This window comes from Petaurus breviceps, unplaced genomic scaffold (assembly GCF_028583685.1).
Source record: "Petaurus breviceps papuanus isolate PSGF00001 unplaced genomic scaffold, PetGlider_PUasm1.0 182, whole genome shotgun sequence".
In the NCBI taxonomy this organism is placed as follows: Eukaryota; Metazoa; Chordata; class Mammalia; order Diprotodontia; family Petauridae; genus Petaurus; species Petaurus breviceps.
The window spans coordinates 6,072,781-6,091,248 of NW_027185786.1; the positions used below are offsets into that span (position 1 = coordinate 6,072,781).

Genomic DNA, 18,468 nt, shown 5'->3' on the forward strand with positions numbered 1-18,468 from the left:
CACACACACACACACACACACACACACACACACACACACACACACACTGTGGACCTGTTTAAAAAGTTTGGTTAAAGGAGATAAACAAACAGTAATATACAATTACAACATTTATTTGTTATCCCCTTAAGGCTAGCAGACTTGTACAAGGAGTTTGGAGAGCTACATCCTAACTGATGAACAAAAAGATGAGAGAGTTTAAGCACATTTTAGGACCATCCCAATTCAGGGTGGCTAGTCACACAAATTTATGATCCCCATAAATGTTTAATCATTGTATGAAAAAGGAATTTTCTTAATTGAATAAATGGAAAATACAATAAAACAAGAGAGCTGACAAAGTGTCAATTGAAATTATGATCCAGAATATTTGTGTTTTCTTTACCATTAACATTCCACAACATGGTATATGTCCAGAAAATATTAAGATAAGAAAAAGTCCATTACTCAAGTTAATGCCTCTAGTTACGGGTCTCATCCTTAAGAGCCATAAAGTAAGCCTCTTCCCCTTTGTTGACATAAGGAGAGGTGTTCTCTAAGCTCACTCAGAGAGCAGACAAAGCTGGGTCTGTTTGGAATTTATGATCTCAGGATGCCTGTTTTAAATCCTTCTTCCAGCCTTATCTGGTCTTTTTAATGTGAGGCAAAGCAGTCTGTTTGATTAATTCAGACTTTGGCCAAAATATGATATTTAATGATTATCATTTCCACCCTTTTGGTCAAAAACAAATCTATTAAAATTTCGTTTCTTGACCAAGGAAGGTATGAAAAAACTCTTTCTTGGGGGTTTTCCCAAAATCCCTATCTAGGTGAATTCAGGTTTTTCCAATCATTTCCTGAAATAGGGGGCACTAAGGATAATAATACATATGTGTGTATGTGTATGTGTGTGTGTTTGTATAAATATCCTGTTAACAAGGTATGGCTGTCAGGGGAAGGGAGAAGAGATTTAGAAAAAAAAGGTGATATGAAAACACAATATATCAGTTAAAAAAAAATGTGATAGCATAAAAAAGATGTATATTTAAACCATCCAGAAAATCTACAGTAAGCAGCACAGACTGTGTACTAGCTAAACCAATGAAAATCCAGATTTTAATACCACCCCCCCACCCCCCCCCTCACCCCCCCCCCATTAAAGGGTGATTATTCACTCTGTGGCCTCTCTAGGCTACACTCTGGGCTTCCTTCTGATGCTGTGCTTGGGATACTGTGCTTGGACCCCAATTCCAAGACCATATTTCTCCCTAGCCTCAAAACACTACCCTGGCAGTTTCTCCCCACCCCAAGGACACTATCCTTAGCAATTCCTCATGAGTGGTCCCCAGCTAAATGCTTCTCTCTTTCCCTAGTACACTAACAAACCACACCTCTAGGAATTATTAGTTTGAACTGGCTTTACTCCCTACCTCATTATATACATCCTGGACTCCTTGTTATGTGTGTCCTAGCCTTTAGACATATGTATACTCCCTATATCTATCTTGTCTAACAAGACTTTGATGGAGGCAGCCTGGGCATTTCTCAGTCCGCCCTGACTGCTAGCTGGGGTTAAATGACTTAGTAAGGCTGCAGACCTAAAATCACACCGCCATGTAGCCCCCCTTGGGCTTTTTCCCTGCGAACTCTGAATAAAATGCCTGTGCAGTAGATACTAAAAGTGCATGTTCCTTAGAACTGACCATTCCTTAACCACTCCCTATCCAGCCCTGAATCACCTAGTTAGCACATATTCTACCTTAGAATACCCTGTATAAACTTTAAATGTCCCCTTTTAGAACTCAGGTTCCCTAAAAACTCTTGCCCGCTGAAAAGCATACGAATAAATTTTTGCCACCTTGACTTAAACTATGCTTGAGTCCATGAATTCATTCCAGATGACCCTATCCAATACCCTGGTCTTTGGGGGTCCCTGAACCTCTCAAACCCCATCACTTCTATCATGCCCCACTCCAGCCCAGGAATTCACACAGAGGAAATACCCGGTGCCCTTGGGCTTCTCTCTGAGTAGACACTTCTCTCAGAAACTCCATTTATGGGGGAAGGGGGAGGGGGTGCCCAGGCCAACCATGTCTCACATTCCCTCCAGCATGTACTCTGCACCTTCTTTTTCTTTTTTTAATTTTTTTGCTTTTTGGAGAGGGAAAGGCTGGGCAAGGCAATTGGGGTTAAATGACTTGCCCAAGGTCACACGGCTAGTAAGTGTTAAGTGTCAGGTCGGATTTGAACTCAGGTCCTCAGACTCCAGGGCCTGTGCTCCATGGTGTTCTATTCACTGTGCCACCTAGCTGCCCCATACTCTGCACATTCTACCAGGGCTCCAGCCCAATAGCTTTGTCTCGCTCCCCCACCCCCTCCACTTTAGCTGTGTGATCTTCCCCATCCAAAAGGGAGCTCCCTGAGGGCAGAGATTGTCTTGCCACAAGTATTTGCATTTCAATGCCTGGCTACTATACAACTGAGTTTTTCTCCAGGAGAAAAGGAGCCAGAACAGGATCCCTTTAACTAGGCAGCTTTCTTGTACTTCAGTGCCTTAAGGGTAGTACTTTTCTCAGGACTTAGATACTTCTTTCTTTACCAAAGATCAGTACTACTCAGTGCTTTAGCAAAAAACCTTTATAAACTGCTGTGATAGCCCCCACCAAAAGAAAAAAAAATACATGATGACATCACCCTGTAGCAAACCCTGGGCAAAAGTTTCTTCAACTTGAGCTAGGCTGGGCTACAGACTACGATCAGGGACTGATCAGTGGGTCCCCTACCTATCCCTGCCCTTTCAGCTGGGGAGGGGCTGCCAGGGCAGGTGATTTTCTGGCACTGCTTCCGTTCTGACAGTCCCTGAGCCCCTGCACTTCAACTAAGACACAATCCTATCAACAACAAAAATCCACAAATACCTAGCATTTGGAGAACAAACCAATGGCTATATTCCTGAACATAAATGCTGAAGGGTGTAGGGATCATCAATTTAACTGCATGCAGTAACAGCTTTCCTTATTGACCAACAAACAGAATTTCTAGTTTTCACCGCTTCTGTTTGTCTTAAGTAACTCTGAAATCCCAATGTTCAGACCCTGCAGCATCCTCCTAACTCTATGAACAGATTTAAAAAATGGAATAAACTGAAAAGGAATCCTAAAAGGTGTCTTTTATCTGTAAAGTTCTTAGGGTTGACCCAGGCACATTTAAGGAAGAGTTTTAAGGATTTCATGAGGTGAGAAGAGGTCTGGGCCAATGCAGCCAACCCCAGCCTCCAGAGGTTGAGGTAATCCCCTCAGACTGGACCAGTTTCTATTGTCTTGCTTTACATATGCCTCATCTCTTTATATTCTACCACCGTTTAATGCACTACCCATACTGCCTGACAATTGTAACGCTTCCCAAAGAATTATGTTATTTCCTTGACCCAAGTTAATTTTTCCTCCTTAAAAGTATTTTATTTTTTCCCAATTACATATAAAGATACTTTTCAACATCCATTTTTGTAAAATTTTGAGTTTCAAATATTCCTCCCTCCCCAAGAGAAGCAAGCAATCTGATATAGGTTATACATGTATAATCATATTAAGCATATTTTCACATTAGTCATGTTGTGAAAGAAGAATCTGAACAAAAGGGAAGAACCACTAGAAAGGAAAAACAAAAGCAAAAAAAAGAAAATAGTATGCTTTGATCTGTACGCAGATCATAGTTCTTTCTCTAGATGTGGATAGCATTTTCTATCCTGAGTCTTTTGGAATTATCTTTGGATCATTGTATTGCTGAGAAGATCTAAGTCTGTCATAGTTTATCATCAAACAATGTTGCTGCTGCTGTGTACAATGTTCTCCTGGTTCTGCTCACTTCACTCAGCATCAGTCATGTAAATCTTTCCAGGTTTTTCTGAAATCCACCTGCTCATCATGTCTTACAGTGCAATAGTATTCCATTATAGTCATATATCACAACTTGTTCAGCCATTCAGATTGATGGGCATTCCCTCAATGTCCAATTCTTTGCCATCACATAAAGAGCTGCTATAACTGTTTTTGTACATGTAGGTTTTGGCCCAAGCTATTTCAAAAAGAAAAATAGCACTCGGAATATAATTTTTCAAAAACCTGAACTCTTCAGCATTTAAGATATGACTAATATAAGTGAAGCATTCTGCCAAATATTCAAGTACAAATGTTACAATCGCAGAGAAAATGGAGGTAAATAAATTGGGCATGCAACTGAAAAAGCTACAAAAAGAACAAACTGAAAATCTCCAATTAAATACTAAATTAGAAATAATGAAAACCAAAGGAGAGATTAATAAAAATGAAATTAAGAAAACTATTTATTTAATAAATAAAACTAAGAGCTGGTTTTATGAAAAAAAAAACAATAAAATTGATAGACCTTTAGTCAATGTGATAAAAGAAAGAAAGAAGAAAACCAAATTACAAGTATCAAAAACGAAATGAGTCAATCTACCTCCAATGAAGCGGAAATTAAAACAATAATTAGGAATCATTTTGCCCAATTGTACACACATAAATTTGACAATCTTAGTGAAATGGATGAGTATTTACAAAAATATAAGTTGCCCAGATTAACTGAAGAGGAAGTAAATTACTTAAATAACCCAATCTCAGAAAAAGAAATCGAACAAGCCATCAATGAACTCCCTAGAAAAAAATCTCCAGGGCCAGATGGAATTACTAGCGAATTCTATCAAACATTTAAAGAACAACTGATGCCAATACTCTACAAACTATCACTCTTTGCAGATGATATGATGTTATACTTAGAGAATCCTAGAAAATCAAGTAAAAAACTACTTGAGATAATAAATAAAATTGGCAAAATTGCAGGATATAAAATAAACCCACATAAATCCTCAGCGTTCCTATATATTTCTAACAAAATCCAACAGCAAGAAATAGAAAGAGAAATCCCATTTAAAGTTACTGTAGACATTACAGAATATTTGGGAATCTACCTGCCAAAACAAATCCAGGATCTGCATGAACACAATTACAAAACACTTTTCACACAAATAAACTCAGATCTAACTAACTGGAAAAACATCAGTTGCTCATGGCTGGGTCGAGCTAATATAACAAAAATGACAGTTTTACCTAAATTAAATTATATATTTAGTGCCATACCAATCAATCTACCAAAAAATTACTTTATAGAGCTAGAAAAAATAGTAACAAAATTCATTTGGAAAAACAAAAGGTCCAGAATATCAAAGGAATTAATGAAAAGAAATGCTAGGGAAGGTAGCCTAGCCATACCAGATTTCCATCTGTATTATAAAGCAGCAATCATCAAAACTACTTGGTACTGGCTGAGGAATACAGTAGTAGATCAGTGGAATAGAGTGGGTACACAAGACTCAGCAGCCAATGACTATAGTAATCTACTGTTTGATAAAGCCAAAGACCCCAGTTTTGGGGATAAGAACTCATTATTTGATAGATGTCACAATCACACATCAAATAAATATGAATGTGGCTACTATATGTTTTATCTTCAGCAAATGTCAAAGGAACGCTCTGCTTCCCTATTCTGATGAAAAGCAAAGGAGGTATTCTCTCACTCTGCCTTATTCGTTCTTCCACAGAAACAGGGAACAAACAATCAGAAAAGCCAGCCCCCTTCGTTAATACAGAATACTTCTCTGGCCTGGGCGACCACGTATGTGTGGACAGGCCTTTGTGCTCCACCTTGGCAGGTGCAGAAGGTTCACTGTAGCACATTTCCTAGACAATTCTTACAGGTCTGGCTTTAACATCAACTTCTACAAACATAAGGCCTTCTACTAGATCTTGGGGAATAAAAAACACCCAGGCCCTGACCTCGACCTACTTATATCCTATGGAGGACAATGCAGACATCAGGAAGTAAACCTATGGTAATTTCAAGAGGGACAGCACTGATAGATGGGGGAGGTGAGGTCAGGAAAAGTCTGGCCAAGTTGAGGCAAAGGGGAAGCGTGTGCCAGACCTGCACAAAAGTGTGGAGACCAGGGATAAAATGCCATGAATGGAGGACTGCAGCAGCACACTGGTCTGATAGCAGAGTGCATGAAGGAAGGCCATTTGGAAACACACCAGGCTGACTTCTCAGTTTTCTTCTGGCATGGCTTTAATTCCTTCACCATCCCCATCCCCATTCTCTGATGGCCTTCTAAATATGAGATATTTGTCCAATGATCAGTGAATCAACTGCTACTGAAAGAACTGCACCAAGATTCCTGCGGAAAAGGAAACTAGAACATAAAAGACGGCTGGGGCCTAAGGAAGGGGAGCTAACAGGTCCTCCTACAAAGTAGCTAGTGAACGACAGACAGCCCCGGTCCCGGAGGCCATCTCCCCTCGAAGTTCTCACAGTGAGCATGAATAAAGGACCACTAGAAGATCAGGGCACCCCAGCCTCCATCACAGAGGAGGAAGGGGCACAAAAGATATTCTACAAACATGAGAAAATCTTCCCTCAGGGACTTCAAGGTGGGCACAGTGAAGAATAGGGAAAGTATGCTAAAAAGGCAGTTAGTTCAAGAAATGACAGTGGCCAACAGCTTTCGGCTACTAGGAAGCCTCACTCCTCTACCTCATAAACACTTTCCTCCAGAAGGAAGCTGGAATGCATTAGACATGAGCATTACTAGGTCTACTGGCTGGACGGAAACAACCGACCATGCTTGAGATTCCCAATTCCAGGACCATCTCATGATGCCTGCCAAACTGTTAGACCCCTTCTTCCTTTTCTTCCCCTCCTTCCCACACCTTGCACCTGCATAGAACAAAAACTTTTCCTTGATCAAGCCTCCTCTAGGCATGTACTATTCACTTATCAGAATGTAACCTTCTAGAGAGAAGCATCTATCTTTAAAATCTATCACCAACCCTTGGCAACATGCCTAGCACATGTGATCAATAAATATTCTTCCTTCTTTCCTTCCTTCCATATCAATCATGATTTCATTAACTCTTCAGTATTCCTTTGAGATAAAACAGGAAGCAGGCATAATGATTACTTTATAAACTAGGAAAGAAAATGGGATTAAGAGAAGAGAAAGGACATGCCCAATGTTAGATAGTGAGTCAGTCATTAGCCAAGCTAGGAACAGGCCCCTGGTCTGCTGAATGTTCAGAGTCTAAAAGAACTCCATGGAGAATTTTGAGATGGTGGAGTAGGTCTGGTGAAACCTATGGACCTCTTTTCAAAATAATGTTTTTTAAATACATAAGAGTACAAAGGAAAAGTACTAAAAGTTATCAAAAATTTTTTTTTCAAATAAGTTCATGGACTTAAGAAGTTGAGTCTTCTTAAGGTTAAGAAGTCTTTATATAAAGCATCAATACCAAGTCAATAAAGACAAATATATACAAAGCAGTTAAATACAGAATAGTTTGGGAGGTCGGGAGGGCACTGACAGCTGGAGAGATCAAGGAAAGACTTCATGCAAGAGATGGAGCCTGAGCTACATCTCCAAGGAAAAGGGGACTCTATGAGGCAGAGGTGAGGAGGAAGTGCATGCCAGGCCAGAGCAAAGGCATGAAAACAGAAGAGGAAGTATCTGGAGTGAGCCACAGAGAGAGGATAGTTTAGCTGGTCACAGAGTTGTGGGATCAGTGTGAGTAGAGAGAAGGGTTCAGACACAAGAGAGATGGTGAAGGCTGAAATGGCAAGATTTGGACAAGTAACTAGATATGGGGGGTGAAGAGAGACTAAGGGGTCTAAGATAATGCCGAGATCACAAATCCGTACAACTTGAAGGAAGGTGGTGCCTTCAAGGGAAACAGGGAAATTTTTAAGAGAGTAAAGTTTCTGGGGAAAGATAATGACTTCATTTTTAGATATGTTAAGTGGAGAGGTCAATATACAGCTAAGAAGACAAGAGGAAAGGCACACTGGTAGGAAGGTTAGGGTGAAAGGTTCCCCACAAAGTCTGCTCTACTAGACTCTCTGACATCCAATAGGATCTAGGTGGCCAGACTGGGGTGCAGATCGGAAAAATGACCCACTGGGTACTCAACTGCCAGGGCCTGATTAGGATGATCAGGTTACCAACCTCAAAAAGGCTTGTGGTGCTGTCCTCTGAGTACATATTCTTAGAAAATAATTTTAATTTACTTCCATGATTGGAAGGTGGCAGGTGCTCTGAAGATACTTTGAGGCATACTCTCAAACAGTACAGCTGTGCAGATGAAAGTCATCTATTCTTTGTCATTTTCTATCAAAGGAATTAGATAACAACTACTTTGTAAATCCAACCTTCTGCCTACCAGGATCCTGAGCAGCATGAATTCTTGGCACCGTATGCTGATTTCTCAAGAATAAAGCCCTCCATTCTCTTTCTTTATGCCTTCTCTAGCTTCTCTCCAACCATGACAGGAAAACCGACATCTACAAACTGATAGTTCAAACTGCCACTTCTCCAGCGTTTCATCAACACCACCGGGTGTCAGAAGGCCTTGTGGAGCAAGCTCCCACCTGAAGCTCATCCCCACCACCTTCCTGTATGTTCCTTTCCTCTTTCCAAAATTTTCCTTGTTGCACACTGATCTCCGCATTTAACATGTCAAAAAACTAACTCATTAGCTTTCCCTCTTTAGCTCAAGTAACAGTAACCACAGGCTCAGCAGAAGCTTTTGAAGCAAGTGCGTTCCATGAGTTTAAGGGAGAAAAGGAGTCTGGGGAAAAGTCAGTATCTCCACACTCCCCTCTCTTCACCTGCTCTGCGACACTAGTCTTCCTGCTTTCCTTCCACAAGAGACTCCCTTTCCTGACTCTGGACAGTTTTGCTGGCTGACTCCGATCCATAGAATTCTCTCCCTCTTCACTCCCATTGCATGGATATCTTCAAATCCCAGCTAAAATCCCATCTTCTACAAGAAACCTTTCCTCAGCCCTCTCAATGTTAGTGCCTTCTCTTTGCTAATTATTTCTAATTTTTCCTGTCTATCGCCTGTTTGTACACAGGTATTGCATGTTGCCTTCCCCATCAGACTGAGAGTTCCTGCTCTTAGTGACTGTCTTCTGCCCTTCTTTCTTTGTGTTCCCAACACTTAGCACAGGGCCTGGCACATAGCAAGAGCTTTAACAAGTACTTGCTGACTTAACTTCATTCAGAGGTCATCCAAAAACATGAACAATTCTGAGAAGGTTTAAAGTGAATCACGTGATGTTTCCTTTTCTTTTTTTATTAAGTTCAAGCCACAATGCTGGTATACATTAAATATTTTTTTCCTTCCAAAGAAAAACTGTTTCCAACGGAGGAAGAGCTAGGAAGGTTTTTGTAAAATGAAAAATAGTTTTTCAAAATTATTTGATTAACTTGTCATTTTAAAACTCGATAGGAAAATGGCAAACCAACCACTCAAGTATCTTTGCTTAGAAAACCCCAGATGGGGTTATGAAGAGCTGGACATTACTGAAAAAATGACAATAACAACCAATTTTCTTTTTCCTTTTTTTTTTTTTTGGCTTTTTGGAGGGGGGAAGGCAGGGCAATTGGGGTTAAGTGACTTGCCCAAGGTCACACAGCTAGTAAGTGTTAAGTGTCTGAGGCCAGATTTGAACTGAGGTACTGTAATGCGAATGTAAATTTTAAAGATCTTCCCTGCCCCTAGGCTAATGTGCACCAGAAGCCTGGGGAGGGAGGCTTGTTTTTCAGTAGATACTTTTTGATTGGCCAGTGGGTCAAAAAGGTTGTTACATTCTCTGAGCCAGGAGAAGGCTATATAAGCACTGATGTGAAGCTTTGTTTTGGGACTCACTTTGAGAAGTATTCTGTGATTTGATCTGAATTCTGGGAAGCCGTTGTTGAGAGTCCCCCGGCTTTGAAAAACCCAGAATGTGGAAACCCAGATGTTGACTGGGTATGGATGTAATGGTTGGACAGTTTGGAAATCTGTCTACTTGATGTTTCTGTCTTGATAATTATGCCTGTATACTTTGAGGTTCAGGGTGCTGACCTTTTCTCCTGAACAAGGTAAACGATATATGTCTGACTGATTAAAGTAAGCTTGTTAACCCATTTTGAGTTGCTTTCCTTTAACAAAGCAGATCCAAGAACCTGTGGTAGCTGCAAACCCTGAGGACGCTTGGGGTACTTGCTGCTACAGGTACTCCTGACTCCAGGGTCAGTGCTCATTTACTGCCTAGCTGCCCCTATAACAACAAACTTTAAAACATTTTCCCCTAGACTCCTTGCCCCAATACATTGTCCTAGATACCTGTAACCTGTTGATCACACATTACATTTGTTCTCTGTGCCGCCTACTGGTCTTATCATAACTATTTTAATTTTCCAGATCATCTATTTTCTCATTTGAAAAAAAGAAAAGAACATGAGAAGCTTCAGATCTTTTAAGCTCAAAGGGCTGGTGAAATCAATGAGAAATAGCTCAACTTAGCTTCAAACTGCATTAAGTAGTGCAAATCTGGCACAAGTGACACATGACAAAGCTAACAATTCTAATGAGGAACATTTTTATCAGGACTGTTATTAATGCTTCCTGAGCAGACATACTTTCTGTTCTTCCTCACCGAAGGAGCATGGGCCCATAATCCCAATGCAAACAAGACTTGTTCTAGCTGGAGGTAACAGGACAAAGGATAAAGTAGTGTCTTAAAAGAGAAAACAAGAACAGATCCCTCCAGAAGGCAAAAAAAAACCACAACAAAACAGCTAAGTACCCCTAGTCCTGAGGAGATGTTGCTTATGAATGATCACCTACTGCCTCAGGAAGAAAAGAGCTGAGAAGGGAATGAATCTGGAGAACACCTGATCCAGCTTTCACTGAGATGGTCAATGCTGTCAGTGACTTCAGAGAGAGAAGCAGTAATCTGCAGGTCACTGGACAAAGGGAGCCCCCAGCTGCTCCCAATGAACCACTTGGCAAAGAACTGCCCCCAACCTAAGTAACGGGGATCAGGAACTCAAGGCAGGACTTTAAAGACCTCACAGGGTTGTCCCAAGGATAAAATGAAGTGACCTTTGCAAATGAAGCACTCTGCAAATCTTAAGGCCCTCTATACATGCTAGCAGCTCTTCTACCTAATGGCTATTCCATCACAGACAGGTCACTTCTAACTCTGAAATCCTCTGGCTATTTTTTTGGAATCATGATGAGAATGTACCAGACATGAAGAGGCCTCCTGTGCCAGGGACTTCCTCGTGGTGGTACAGTACAACAATGTTGTTTGTGCATGACACTGTGGTGACTGCACCCAGTCACGGGCTTCCTTAATGATCTTAAAGGAGAGTGTCCTCGAGAAGAAGAAAGACTCCACATCCTCCAATATATTTATATCAGCACTTTTTTTGATAGCTAAGAACTGGAAACCAAGTCGCTGCCCATCAGCTGGGGAATGGCCAAACCAGTTGTAACACATGAATATAAGGGAATACTGCTGCGCGGCAAGGAATAATAAATGTGATAAATACAGAGGAGCCTGCAAAGATCTCTATGAACTGATGCAAAGTGAACCAAGCAGAGTCAATACATACAGTGACTACACAAAAACATCAAAAGTAAATGTAGCGAAATTATAAAGATCAAGTAGGATTCCAATGAAGAGAAATGAGAGGACACACCCAAACCCAGCCCTCTGTGGAGGTGAGAGGTCCACAAGTGTTATATATTGCACAGGTTTTCAGACTTTTCAACGTATCAACAGGTTATACTGACTTTTTTTTCCCCACTCTCTAAAATAATACTATTTGCCATTAGGAATGGCAGGGCTGGGGGGGGGGGGGGAGGTGGCAGAGGGCCGCGCCAGAGCAGGTGGAGAAGGATAAATGAGATACTATAGTGATGTAAGAAACTAAAAACAAAAACAAAATTTATTTTAAAAAGAAAGAGAGAAAGAAGGGCCTAGAAACCCACACAGAAAAAAAAATGTGAAGAAAGCATTGCCCAGATGATAACACGGGAAATGGGCCACCTGCTGTTGGTCCATAAGTACAAATATTTCAGACAGGCAGTGCAGATTTACAATAGGCTGGTTTCAGAACCAAATAACAAGGACAATATCAGGCCAGACTGAATTTGGGAATTACACAGTCCCAGACACAAAAGCCTCTATTTTTTAACACCAAGAATCTCATGGTAATGCCCTATGGCCATGTGGTCCACCATGGTATGCCACAATCTCAGAAATGCTAAGTGACCCAAGGGCAATGGAAATATACATGGAAGAGTAATCAGGCTGCAGCACAAGGGCCACATTAATTGGGCTCACAAAGCAGAGTTAATAGAGATCACTCTGGGTATGTAGCACAAGAAAAGGAGAGGGCCAGGGATATAGCAAGAATGCCACATTATGAATGAACAGAGAACTACACCGGTACCCACAAGGCACGAATAGAATCAGAGAAAGCTTCCAGTGTTCTCAGCGGATCCCCTGGGAAGAGTTCATTCAAAGACATGATAAGAATTTCACAGGATGAGAGGGAAAGAGTAGGTTAAGATCTATGTCGGAAATAAATGCTCCATCAAAGACATTTCCAATCCAATTTGGTGAAAGTTTACATGACTAACAATGCCGCTGTAAATCCCTTCAATCCCAGGTTCCAAGCAGCATGCTTCGGGCTAAATGTTGTAAACATACTTTCTAATGTTGCAAAATACAGGATCTCTTCAGGTGTTTAGCCCAGGAATGCAGGCTGGGATTCCACTATGCAGGGATTCCATCCTTCAGGCAGCAGGGTGGCAAAGCAGGCCTGCGCTTGTCTGAGATCTGTCCATCTTCTGAAACATGTGAAATTGGTTTGGAGATATATCAAACCAAGAATTTAACAAGCAAAAGGACAGAGAATCCTGTCTTAATCTAAATAAATTTCAGTTTTTGTTAGTTCATCAAGATGAAAAAAGTGATACATCTGAAATAAAAGCAACTTCTGACAGTGAAAGCTCAGAAATGAGCCTGGGACTGGTTAGGCAAGATTTCATATAGCAAAAGTTGTATTCAATTCATTTTTCTTCTTTTATCTCAACTCTTTTTCCTACTAAGATTAGAAAACTCTCACTCCCAAAATGTGTATGCTGCTGGCAGTTTATTTGGTTCTTAATCTTTTGTCTATTTTCTGAAAGTGGAAAAATCTAAGATACACTAGATTTCTTAAACAGCTTGTAGCTCTTACTGTGACAAAATTTTTTTTTAATTTAAAGTAAAATCAATTAGCAAATTTGTAATTATTGTCTTAACTCTAGGTTATGTCACGAAAGGGAGCACTGCCTAGTGCAAGGGTGGGAAGCCTACAGCCTTGAGGCCACATGCAGCCCTTTGACTGAATCCAAACTTGACAGAATAAATTCCATCAAAGAACAGCACTTGAAGACCTAGAGGGCTACATGTGGCCTAGAGGCCACTGGTTCCCCACACCTGGCTAGTAGTTAAAGGCTGACTACAGAACCAGGAAAGCCTGCATTCATATCCCACCTCTGACCCATGCTGGTTAGGTGACCTGGGACAAGTCACTGAGCCTCACAGGGCTTTCAGACAGCTCCAAGACTGGCAGCTCCAGAAAAGGTGCCAATTGGTATTGGTAAAAGGATATTCCTTACCTCTAAGTTCCCAATCCCGAAGAAATCCCAAGGCCAGTCCTGATCCCCAGCGTCGTCATATGCCTAACAAGGTGATTTTTATGAGCAAACCAATTTTACACATGCTATGTACATAGTTCCTAAACTAATAACCTGACTTTAGATCAATGAAGACTACAACATGGACAAAACAAGTATTTAATATATTTTCATTCCTATCCCCAATCTCAAGTTTCCCTTTTTTCCTCAGGCCCTTTTTTCAAGGCTTAAAGCTTTCTAGAGATGCTTCGTTTCTCCTCAAAAGCAAAAAGATCAAGGTTCCATGATAAAGTTCCAATGGCACAGTGCATCCAGGGCAAGGGACAGATACATAATGTAGCAACCAGGCAGGTGAGCTCCCACTTTGAGTAATGGACATTGCTCCACCTGGGAGCTAATAAAGAAGACATTCTCATCTTCCCTTTGGTAGCTTTTCCAGTCCGGTTACACTTGACGACATTCACACTCCTTCCCCTCTGTCTTTCCCCACAGTCCTCTGTGCATCAGGGCCCACTGGAGCCCTCTGAACATCAGCATTATACAAGAAGAACCTGCTTTCCAGCAGAAATACCTTTAGGTCCTCAGAGGCCTGAGCATGAACAACGACAGAAGGAGGAAAGGAGCTTCTAACACTCAGTCCTAAAATGCCCAATGTGAACAAGGAAGACTGAGAGTCCTTGACTGAATAATAAATAGTAAAAAGCGTATTGAAAAGTAAGACAATCAAGAACCCTGAGATAAAGGCACCCTAAAACCGGCCACTCTGTAAGATAAGGGACTTGGTTAAAACACTCCCCAAGTGAAAAAACAACTACATTGTGCTCAGGTCACAGGAACCTGAAGATTCCAGCCATCATCATGTGGTCTGTTCTAGCCCAAAATTTCATTCTGACTTTCTTCTGTATCCTGACTTGCTGTCTAGATTACAAATAGGTCAGATCACAGTATTCCCAACATGCAGATCTTTGCCATAACAAGTCCATGCCACTCAGTGAAAGCTGCTTCTAAGCTATTTTAAAAGGAGACACCAACTGGCGAGATTTCTATTTCTTCTTCATTGCCTGCTCCCAAAATTACAGGATTTTTATGGAGCTCAAATGAGGATTACCTCATGCAAGACTGCTTTGTAAGGTATAAAGTGCTATGTAACTGTATTATAATCATTAGAAATCGCTCTCCTAGCTCACATATGTAACATAGGGATAGGGACCGAGATAGAAACGGACCTGTGATCTCACTGGTACAGGGAATTTCTCTGGGTAAGGACACACTCTTCACAATGCAGAGCGACACCTTCTTAGACCATGGCCTACAACACTGACAGGGGATCCCCGGTCACACAGCCAAGAAGTGGCTACACTGGCTTCCAGGCCAGCTCCAAGCTAACATGCCCTGCTGACTCTACACACACACACACACACACACACACACACACACACACACACACAAAGGGTAAGTGGGTACCACCTCCTGCTTTGATTCATTTAATCAAGGCTTCCTTTTAGTCTTTCTCTCTAGGAAGGCAGAATACAGTCACTCTTTTATACAAAGCACAGCCAGAGCAGGTCCACAATGCACCAGGTTGCATAAAAACACATCTGTGGCTCGCCAGCCCTCCCTGGGATTTTGAGGAGAATCCACTGCTCACTTCCCTCAGTGTGTTTTTCATTTTCTACTTCAAGTAAGGCATCTCCCAAGGAAATTTCTAAAGAAGTCTGCCCTGTAGCACAGGATGGAGGCTTCCCTCTGAAACAAGGTGGGGAAGCGTGCAGGGTCACAATGTGGATTCCTGGATTCCTGAAGCAGTTTGACCAGAGTGGCTAAGAGGTGGGGGGGGAGGGGGAGAGGAGCCCAGGGCCTTCTTTTCTTTCTCCTGATGCCCTCCTCGGCATCCATAGGTCTGAGCATCAGCTCTATGCAGACACCTCCCAGGTCTGCACTCAGCACTGGTTTTTTTCCTGTGTTCTAGGCCTATCTCACCAACTACCTAGGGAACATTTCAAAGTGGACATCCTGTAGGCATCTAAAACTCAACATGTACCAGGAGAAATTCATCACCTCCCCCACCACACACCTCCCTGAGAGCCCAGGTTTGTAAGTACAGCATCCTCTCTATTCCTCACTCTTCCCTATAGCCCACACCCAGTCAGCAGCTGTCCTCTGTCCCCATGGAAGTCTCCAGCAGCCTTCTGATTGGGCTCCTCCTCTCTCCAATGAATGCATCCTTCACACAACTACCCAAGAGAGATTTCCAAAGCACAGCACTGCCCATAGCCCTCCCCTGCTCAAGGAGTTCCAGGGGTTCAAATACAAACTCATTCTGTTGTGCATTTAAAGCCTTTCACCACCTGGCCCCAACTGACCTCCCTATGCCTGTTATCCTTCGTTCCCTTCCCAAAGGCCATGGTCTGGCCAAAGTGGTCTCTGTGTTGCTGTCCACCCCCTTATCCTGACAGGCCCTCCCTTCTCACCCAGGCTCATTCCCTCCAGCAGTTGCAGGGCCTCGTGGGCAGGAACCATCAATCATTTACTTTGTGGATGTGGTCTGCACGCTCGTTTTGTATCTTGTCATTGTACGTGCCGATTCCCCACAAAGAATGTAAGCTCCTTGAGGGCAGTGACTGCCATTTTGTTATTGGTGTTCCCAGTATCTATCTAGCACAGTGTCTGGCACATAGGAGGGGCTGAATAAACACCAACCTGGCCCTGACATTTATTATTCAGACGAGCATGGGTAAACTGCTTAACCTTTCTGGGTCTCTGTTTATTCACCTATAAAATGAAAGCATTAGACTGGACGACCTCGAGTGAGGTCTCTTCCAGATTCAAGTCTAAGATCCTATGGGTCTCTGAGCCTTCTAGGTTATTTTTCATTCAGATAGTGAGAGAAGATCCAGCTCTAAAAATATCCACATTCCAGGGTATGGTCTGGTTCTAGTTCAAATGCCTGCTCCAGAGACAACATTAATGCAGAAAGTCCCACCAATCAAAGCTGTTCCTGCATGTGCTTTCAACAGAAATTCTATTTTCATCTCATTTCCACTTGCTCAGAACTTCCTGCAAAGTCATGATTTAGGACAGCAACTCTCCCTGCCAAAAAGGTGAATCATTTAGGAAAGTATGTGTGGCATGCTAACAGACTCAACTAGCTTTAAAATAGGGAAAGATAAAAATATTGGTCTTCTGAGTCCTTCAATAAAATGTCTGGAAACAGTATTTTTCAAGTACAAAAAAAAAAAAAAGGGCAAAGTCGAAGTTAAGCATTTAAAATACAAGCTAGGACTCAAGAACATGCCAAGCTTAATTGCCAAACTATTTATGATTACTCACTACTCCTTTTTCCTTACAGTCTCTGGGAAGATAGATACCTAAATGTTCCCACCTTGTTTCACAAATTGAAAAATAAAAGAAACTGATACCAAGAGAACAAGAAATATGCCCCAATTCAGATTCCTGGTTAAAATTCCGTGCCCTTTGTGTTGACTGCATTTGGGGTTTTCCTTTTTTTGCCTTTCTTCGTATTTCCAGAACTAGGGCATAGAAGGCACTCGATAAATGTTGATACAAATTGAAATCTAGGTCATACAAAAAGAAAATATATCAATACAAACAGATTTTATAAAATTCAGCGCTGTTAATTTCTAGGAAAGCACTTACAAATAATGTACACTAAACCTGAATTGAAGTTCTAAAAATCTCAAGATAAAAATTAAAAATAAATTTTCTTGCCATGTTCTCAAATATTTTTGGATGGAAGAAGGGACATATGCTGCCCCCTCCTGGCTGAATGTGTATTATACACTAGCTTTGTTTAACTGTATTTGAATAAAATTGGTTTCCTCTGTACTTTATATATTTTATTGTATTTTATCTCATTTTAAAACATGATTCCAAGAAGGGGCCATACACATAAAAGGTCCAGAGCCCTTGTTCTCAATGCAGACCCTATCTTTAAAAAAAGAAAAAGAAAGGCCAACATGGTTTTTAAGTAAATGATGCAGGAAATTGGTGGCAGTAAAACCATATTAACACAAATAAAGTCAACATACAGAAGAAGCAGGAAATCCAGTGTTTTCTAATAGCAACAGGAATTTGCCATGCTCCATCTTCTGAATGGTTTTCAATCTCTGGTAAAGTTACCAAGAGGCTTTTCTTAGTGATCATGGGTGCTCAGAGTTGAGCAAATAAGGTCACGTGAGCCATGATCTTGGTGACAGGCGTCCTCGAAAACTTGCACTATCTGCATGTAATGTAACAGAATGTAATGCTGTATTAATGTAACTCGTTTCACTCAAACTTTCACTTACATTACCATAGATTGCTGGTGTTCTGTTGGTCTCTATGGGTCAACTCAATAATCCAACCTGACAAAATTCAAACTTGCTTATTGATCATCATCGAAAAACACTGCTCTTATGAAGACCACTCTGACCTTTGAACATGCAGCACCACAGTGGTCAGAACTAATGAAATCTGCTTGAGCTGAAAGCAACCTCAGGGAATCATAAGTACATTGTTCTTACCTGTGTCTAAGTCAATTTACCAAGTATAACACCCAGAGTGCATCTGAGTCATGGTAAATAATTCCCATCCATCAACTCAAAACCAACAGTAAGACTGAATTCCTTTTTATGAACCAGAGGCTCTATCTGAGAGGCCAAGGCTTCTCTGGCTATTAGCCTTCTCATATGAATAGGCTGAAGACAAGGGAAATGACCTACCCAAAGCCAGAAAAGCACCGCAATTAAAAAGCATCCTTTACATTTCCTGCCTTATGACTGGCAGGCTACACCACCACACATACCTGCCTAGTCTGTTTTCTGAGGATGCCCTTATGTGTCACTGCCGACATCTTCAATAGAAACACAAGCCTGCTCACACTACACAGGCTTTAGCC

General features: G+C 41.4%; 1 protein-coding gene across 3 annotated transcripts in view; it reads right to left on the reverse strand.

The window, feature by feature from the left end:
• The window catches only part of CFDP1 (craniofacial development protein 1), a 148,210-nt gene that overhangs the window by 120,613 nt on the left and 9,129 nt on the right, over positions 1 to 18,468 (reverse strand). The gene's annotated exons all lie outside the window — the stretch shown is intronic.